The sequence below is a fragment of the Sinocyclocheilus rhinocerous genome, unplaced genomic scaffold, assembly GCF_001515625.1.
Source record: "Sinocyclocheilus rhinocerous isolate Xijiao unplaced genomic scaffold, SAMN03320098_v1.1 scaffold752, whole genome shotgun sequence".
NCBI classification, from domain to species: Eukaryota; Metazoa; Chordata; class Actinopteri; order Cypriniformes; family Cyprinidae; genus Sinocyclocheilus; species Sinocyclocheilus rhinocerous.
This window is the reverse complement of record NW_015639777.1, coordinates 600,114-608,814: the sequence shown is the minus strand read 5'-3', so window position 1 is coordinate 608,814 and position 8,701 is coordinate 600,114. Positions and strand designations below refer to the sequence as shown.

The 8,701-nt window shown below is 46.0% G+C and overlaps 1 protein-coding gene across 1 annotated transcript in view; it reads right to left on the bottom strand.

Moving 5' to 3' along the window:
• LOC107751877 (growth factor receptor-bound protein 10-like) overlaps window positions 1-8,701 on the bottom strand; it is a 120,084-nt gene that overhangs the window by 64,631 nt on the left and 46,752 nt on the right. The window lies entirely within an intron of this gene.

Genomic DNA, 8,701 nt, shown 5'->3' with positions numbered 1-8,701 from the left:
GAGGCTCCAGAGGCGGCGGTGTCCGCTTGCAGTTCCCCCGAGGCGGCGGTGCCCGCTCATGATGTTCTCAAAGCGGCGGTGCCCGCAGTCGAAATAAACCTGCACTTGGACCCAGACCCCTGTTTACACGGTGTGTTTTCCTAACCGCGCCGTGACAACTGTTACTTAACACAATCATAAAATTATATTACATATTGATTAGTTAACACATCTTCCTTAGTAGTTAACAGTAGTGACTTATGTGTTAATGAATAATTACATATTGGTTCTTCAATAATTCCTTATTAGTTATGTAGTAAGTAAGAAACAGTATTCTAAAGTGTTACCGAATTCTTCACTAAACCAACTTGCTCAAAAATGCAGATTCATTCAGGAACAAAACAAGTGGCTGTCTTTATGAGTTATTAAATCATTCACTGAACTGATTCACTCAAAATTGTTGATTCCCTCATGTACAGTACTGTCTTGACATGCAACTGCTCTTTATTTGTAGAAACCACACAAAGTAGGTAATCCAACAGAAACGCATCAAACTGAAACAGCTTAGCCACAAACTAAGACAATAAACTGACAAAAAGTAACTGAAAACAAGTCTATATATACACAGGGAAAACAATGAACTACACAAGAAACATGATGATAATCAGAAACCAGGGAAACGGACAAGACCATACTTAAAAACTAAAGCTGCATTCCAATTTACAGGGTCCCTGCAGGGCGAGGGAAGTGTATGTGGACAGAAGCCTCAATCCCTCGATTTTGACAAAGGGAGCAGGTCAACTTACATGTACACTTCAGGCCACATACCGCAATGCAACATGATTGTGACATCACAACAGATTGCGCTTAATTTACAGCCATTCCACACAACCCTTATAGGCATATGGAAGATCAGCTAACATTATTTATACAGGTTCTGACAGGTTAACAGTACAGATAATTGTAGCAATATTCAAATGTATTCTATTCTTTATGTAAATGTGGTTATTTAAGAACAATATCTTGGACACATTAAGTTCTCATTCGTTAACTACTGTCATATGGGTTGCATGTTAGCCAACAGCATGACTGCGAGTGTGTAAAATATAAATTTGGCAATCATGCTGTTGGTCTGAATATCAAATGATATCAGCTAATCTGTGATTACCTGCTCTGATATTTGGAACAGCAGCACTCTTGCTCGTGTGACATTGCTTAAATATCACCTCCTGCTATGACAAAAACAGACACAATGACCTCAGACCAATTGGCAACCTCTGCCCATACCACACCTCAGTGACTACAGCAAACCCAACACAGTAAGCACTTCTCCTCATCCTATCTCAAGTTGTGTCGCATTGTGTGGGCTTGATGAGCTTGTGAGCCCTTCCCAGTTCTGGGTTATTTCCAGCTGCTTACCTCACCCTAGAGTAAAAATGCATCAACACATTAAAGTGAGGTAAGATACTATTAAGCATATTGCTCATCCCCTTATTTCAGTTCCAGGCCTTCTTGGTGGATGCCAGAACCTGATGTCAGTGAGTGCGTTAAATGGATTAAAGTCTATGTGTTATCTGTCTCTATTTCTTTCTTTCCCTCTCTCGTGCTGTTGTTGTGTTTTTGATAAGGGCGGAAGATTCTAGAATGGAATAGTCCCTATTAAGTCTGTTACAAATAAACTTTAAACTTGAGTCATGAAGGAGACACATGGCATTTCTATTATTTCTGAATTTGCAGAGCCATGCCGTGCTGTCAAAAGGATTGCTGGCTTGTGGAAGCACTCTGGTTTGCATGCCTTCCGTGTGGGATCTGGGAGAGCAATGGGGGCCTGTCAGAAAGTGCCCGCGGCTCGGAAAATTCTGTAAACACAAAACGTCTTGTTTCTTACCAGGCAAGCAGGCCGTCAGACATCTGCACTTCTTTGAGCATGCATTTAAGAAAAACTATCCAGGGGGTGCAAACCAGAGGCAGCTGTGGGAAGGTAACATGTAAAAGAGTCCAGAAACCAGCTTCGTATAATATGTAATTTTTAGAATGCACTATGTTGCCTCTATACAACACTATGTCATGGTCCCAAAGTGTTTTTGAAAACACATGCCAAACTATGTATGATGGCAGGAATGTAACAGCATAAATAGCAATTAATAGTTCCAATGTGGCAAAAAAATAAAAAAATACTATGGAACTCAGCGAGGGACCATCAATGGTTACACATATTCTTCAAAATATCTTCTTTTAACTTAAGTTAAATGTGAAATCAAATACTACACAGTTAAAATTAAAAGTCTGTCTCAGTTACTAATGGTGTTCCACAGGGGTAAGTGTTGGCTCCACTTTTAGTTTATTTATATTATTTATATTTTACCTCTTGGTCATATTTTCTCACTTATGGCATTAATTTTCAGTTTTACACTGATGGTACACAATTGTACATATCTACAAAACCCAAAATTTGACATCCCCCTCTTGAACTCACTAAATGTTTGCAGGATATTAACATATGGATGACTAAGAATTTCTTAGAGCTTAATACTGACAAATCTGAAGTCCTTCTTGATGAGTCTAGGTCTACTTTATATAAAACTCAAAGGTTCATTCATAAAAATATGTTGCTCTGCTTAATGATAACTGGCCAGTAAATATTTTAAACCAAGTGGAATGTCTTGGTGTTATATTCAATGTTCCCTTTCGATACTTCACTCGTACTGCGTCTGCTAAGACGCTATGGGGAAAACTAATTTTTCTCCGATGACTGAAGCTTTTTCAATAATGCAGTGTAACTGCACGGCCATTGGTTCGTGCAGTAAATTAAAAACAAACCAATGAAGCCCACCAGAGCCTGCCAATATTGGCGGGGCCATCTGGCTATATAAGCGGCATGTCGCCATAGGGTTCTCAGATTTCTTCTGCTTCAGCGACGACGACGATCTTCGCTGAGACTACGGGACTTGAATCTTCGCCGTTGACGACGATCTTCGCTGAGATTATGGGACTTGAAGCTTCGCCGTTGAAACGCCTCGCAGCGAAATAAGACCTTTCTGCTCGGCCGATCTCGCTGCTTCTCACAGCCGCCTACAGTGCTGCAGCAGCGCTGGTCTTCCAGATCCCCTGAAAAGAAAATTGCTAAAAGAGCGATTTTAAAAGAGCAAATTTTGTGGCATTGATGCAAATGCCGCCCCGTTTCTGTCATGCACTAGCCGTTCCCACTGACGGTCACGGCTAGTGCATCTCATGCTTGGGGAGATCCCACGCTGAAGATGCGCTCAAGGAGACGGAATGTCCTCATTGCAAGGATATGAGTCTCTCCTCTCTGTGCTCGCGGGCAGCTTTCTTTTCAGAAAGCGACCCCGCCCCTCGCACCCTCCCGTTTTCTTCCTCCCAGGAGCCTGTGAGGAAAAAACAGCGGGGCAGAGGACCTTGACGCCCAGCTCACGCTAATCAATGACCCCGCCCGCCTGCCGCCTACGGAGCACAGCGAGCCCAAGTCAGGCATGGATGCCTAACTCATCCGCATCCTGTCAAAGGCTGTAGAGGAGCTGGGATTGGAGTGGTCTCCACCGGAGGAGCCCACTCACAGCCACCTGGATGAGTGGTTCTTGCCGGGCGCCGTCAAGCCCCTCGACAACTAGCTTCACCATTCTTCCCCGAAGTTCATGATGAACTCACAAAATCGGGGCGTGCCCCCTACTCGGCCTGCCTACGTGCCTCCTCTTCCTCTGCCCTCACGACGGTTGACGGTTGAAGAGAAGGGGTACGACAAAATGCCTCCCCTGGACGAGTCCGTTACAGCACATCTCTGCCCGCCCATGGCTATTGGCTGGAAGGCGAAGGTCGCTCACCCATCCAAGCCATGCAGGACAACGTCAGCCCTCGCCGGATGGGCCTACGCGCCTGCTGGACAAGCGGCCTCGGCGCTTCATTCCATGCCGGTCTTACAGGTCTCTCAGGCCAAACTCCTCCAGAGAATGAATGAGTCCGGCCCGGACCTTGCAGCTTTTAAAGAGCTGTGCAGCACGACCGACTTGCCACCAAGACCACGGCCTAGGCGATCGGCAGGTCGATGGCCCGCTTAGTGGTGCTCGAGCGCCACTTATGGTTAACCTTAATGGAGATTAAGGATGTGGACAAAGTCCCCTTCCTGGACTCCCCGGTCTCCCCGTCTGGCCTCTTCGGACCTGCGGTTGAGGAATTCGCTGAGCGCTTCACTGCTACACAGAAGTCGTCCCAGGCCATGCGACACTTCCTTCCCATGCGCTCTAGCTTGACGACTGCTTCTAGTCGCCCACAAATCAGCGCTTCCGCGCCATGGTTTTCACCTTGGTTCAGAGCAAGAACGCTCACATTCTGCGCTCCGAGGTGATGAATTTACTGGTGAAAGGAGCCATAGAAATGGTCCCCCTAGGTCAGAACGAGTCAGGCTTTTACAGTTGTTACTTCCTTGTCCCCAAAAAGGATGGCAGTCTTCGACCCATCCTTGATCTCAGATGCCTGAACCGTGCCCTTATGAAACGGACGTTCAGGATGATTACTTTGAAACAGATCCTCTCGCAAATGTGCCAAGGGGACTGGTTCTTTTCTCTGGATCTGAAAGACACGTACTTTCACATCCAGATAGCCCCCCATCACAGACGATTCTTGAGATTCGCCTTTGAGGGAGTGGCATATTAATACACGGTCCTTCCATTCGGACTGTCCCTAGCTCCTCGCACTTTTACAAATTTTTTTACCATTTTTACCTCGACGACTGGCTCATCTTAGTCCAGTCAGAGGACGAGCTACTATCTCACAGATCCTTTCTCCTCAGCCGCTTGAAATGCCTGGGACTCAGGGTCAATTTTGCCAAGAGCGCTCTGTCTCCCAGCCAACGGATATCATTCCTGGGAGCAGTTTTCGACTCGGCCCGTATGAGGGCGACAGTCGCACCAGAACGTGCTCTGGCTATCCGGCAGCTCGTGGCTTCTTTCAAAATAGGAGACTCTCACCTCCTCAAGGCATTTCAGAAGATGCTAGGTTTTATGGCCTCCGCGTCTCCAGTACTACAGCTGGGCCTGCTCCGTATGCGGCCCCTTCAGTACTGGCTGAACCACTAGTTCCGTCCCACGCCTGGCATCACGGACACCTTCATATCAAGGTAAACCAGGCCTGTGTGGCAGCCCTGGCCCCTTGGAAAGACTCTCATTGGATGGAACAGGGTGTGTCCCTGGGAATGATCTGCAGAAGGAAGGTAGTCTCAACAGATGCGTTCAGAACTTGCGTTCGCTGAGGGCGATGCATGTGCCAGGCGGGTTGAACCAAGGAGTAGACATGCTGTCTCAGAGCAATGTCCCCTCAGAAGAGTGGATGCTCCACCCCCAAGTGGTTCAGAAAATCTGGGAGATCTTTGTCAAGGCAGAGGTCAACCTCTTTGCCTCAAAAGACAACTCTCACTGCCCAACTTATTTCACGAAAGACATGGACGCGTTGCCCCACCACTGGCCCAACCTCCTCCTTTACGCTTTTCCCCCGATCGCCATGATCCCGCAGGTAATCAGGCGAATCAGAGAACAAGGGCACAGGGTTCTGTTGGTAGCCCTGCTCTGGAAGAACCAACACTGGTTCGCAGAGCTGTCCCAGCTCGCCATGATCCCGCAGGTAATCAGGCGAATCAGAGAACAAGGGCACAGGGTTCTGTTGGTAGCCCTGCTCTGGAAGCACCAACACTGGTTCGCAGAGCTGTCCCAGCTGCTTGTAGCAGCTCCATGGCCCATTCCCCTGAGACGAGACCTCCTCTCTCAGGCGAACAGAGCAATCTGGCACCCCCAGCCCGAGCTGTGAGCCCTGCACCTCTGGCCTCTTGATGGGAGCCTAAAGAGGCCTCCCCAAGAGTGTTTTAAATACAATAGCTCAGGCTAGAGCACCGTCCACGAGACGCCTCTATGCCCTTAAATGGTTGGTCTTCTCCACCTGGTGCACAGCCCACGGCAAAGACCCAGCTTCATGTGACATATCTCTGATATTGTCCTTCCTACAAGAGCTGTTGGAAAAGGAGCTGTTCCCCTTCCATGATCAAAGTCCTATAGCAGGCCAGTCAGTGGGCAGGAACAACCTGGTTGTTCGCTTCTTGAAGGAGTCCAGGAGGCTTAACACGCCTCGCCCCTCCACAGTCCCTACATGGGATCTGTCCACAGTGCTGAGGGCTCTTAGGCCCTTAAAACCGTTCTACTACTGGTGCTAGCATCGGTAAAGCAGATGGGAGATCTACAGGCACTTTCTGTGAGCCCCTCTTGCCTGGAATTTGGGCCCAATGACTCTAAGGTCATCCTGAAACCAAGGCTCGGGTACATACCTAAGGTGCTCTCCACCCCGTTCAGAACACAGGTAATAACTCTATCGGCACTCCCCCCCTCGGAGGAAGACCTGGAGTTACAACTACTCTACCCAGTCAGGGCATTGAGAACCTATATCGAGCATTCCACCCCAATCAGGCAGACAGAACAACTCTTTATATGCTTTGGTGGCCACACCAGAGGGCTTCTGGACACTAAGCAGAGACTCTCCAAATGGGTAGTTGACGCTATTGTGCTAACTTACTCCTTGGACCTACACTGCCCTATGGGAGTAAGATCCCATTCGACTAGAGACATTGCGTCTTAGCAGACGCAGTACGAGTGAAGTATCGAAAGGGAACCTACTCGGTTACAAACGTAACCTCGGTTCCCTGAGATACGGGAACGAGTACTGCATACTTAGCCGTGCTATACAGCTGCACGACTCAGTTGTCGCTTCAGTCAAAGTAACCTGAGAATCCTATGGCGACATGCCCGCTTATATAGCCAGATGGCCCCGCCCATATATCGACAGCTCTGCTGCCGAGCCATTGGTTCGTTTTTAATTTACTGCATGAACCAATGGCCGTGCAGTTACACTGCATTATTGAAAAAGCTTCAGTCATCGGAGAAAAAAGTTTTCCCCATAGCATCTTAGCAGACGCAGTACTCGTTCCTGTATCTCAGGGAACCGAGGTTACGTTTGTAAGGAAACAGGGCACGCAGATGAGAGTGCACGGCTCGAGAATACTCAAAGCCACGCACTCACACAAAAACAGGACATGACGGGAGTGTCAGGGCTCTGTCACCAAATCAGGAATAACACTAGACCGAAGTTACAGAACCCTGACACTTTTATGGTCTTTTTGTGGTTTTTGGAGCAAGACAGTGGTCATTATAATATTCTTTAGGATTTTCTACTTTTGTTTTCCATGGAAGAGAGAAAAATGATGGTTTGCACCACAGCTCTGACAAAAAAAAGTAAGACATGTCAAAAATATAAACACGGCATAACAATGCACCTCAATCAGCACTCCTAATGGCACCCTGGTTAAGCAGAATGGAGGTGATTTAATTCTGTCTTGTTAAGACATGGTGCTCACATCCTTTGTAAAAACAATGTCGGTTCACAAGTTTGAAGGCCCTGCATCAAATATGTTCTAATTTCCCATATTCCAAAATAATGTCTGCTATTCACATTCACTTCACATACAAACAACAGGCAATGTGCTTGATATCTTGATTACATTTATGGACATCATCAGTCACTGAAGATTTGTCAGCTGTTTTAAATGACTTCCAGGCATTCTACCAAGTTGTTTTCTCTTTTGGACAGACCAAAAGCCATTTCTAGCACTTAAACTCCTACTGGGTTCCATCCACAGGACAATAAAAGTAAAGAGAGAGGGATTAGGGTAATTGATTAATGTCTGTAGTGATTTTTACGGTAACATGGGGACCGTGTTACAGTAACAGACCATGGCCCCATATGGAGGTGTTTAGCCTGGAGCAATGACAGGGCTTTCCAGGAATATATCAGGGCCTCAGTCCGATCGCACGTGACAGCCAGGGGTCAAGAGATAGCTATACAGTACACACACACACACAACAGATGCTCTCACGCATGCACACACAGAGATCCTAACAATGTACGTGCAATGTATACAAATGCACACAGGTGCCGGCACATCATCAAAGACACACATGTGCACATATGACTATGTTAAAAATGACAAAATCATGGTCTAGCATTGTGGTGCATATGGCATATGCTTAGATACGTTACACGGTGGTCCTTATGTGTGTGCAATTTGAGTTCAAATCTGTCTTCCAACATTTTCTGTTCACACCTCTTCCCTTTTCTCAATATTTTCTTAACACATCCCATCTGGCCTATTCCGTTAACTATTAAAAGTTCAATAAATATTCCAATAAGGATTTTATTTAATTTTAGATGAAGATATAATTATGTTTTAGGGGACATGTGGACACAACTTTTTTATTACTACTGTAAGTGAGCTGTAAGTCTTAAGAATAAGAATATATGAGTCACACTGTAGAGGAAGTGACACGTTTCTTGGGAAACCAGTGTCTAGACATACATTAAATCAATACACCACACTGAACTGCATTTCAGCATGTTCGAAATTACAACAACACCCATGTTGTCCTAACAGTAACATCTATAAATCGAATAAAAAATCTTTGAGAGGCCTTTTTCAAATAACACAAAATAAAAATGTATTCCTGTAACTTTTTACCCAACCTTCATGTTGTTCCAACCCAGTGTGAGTTTAATTTCTCCACGGAACAGAGAAATAATGACTTTTTTAAGAATCTTTCTGCAACTCTTTTCCATAAATGAGAGTCCATACTGACACCAGTTGTCAAATTCCTCAAAAACCAAAAAAAAAAAA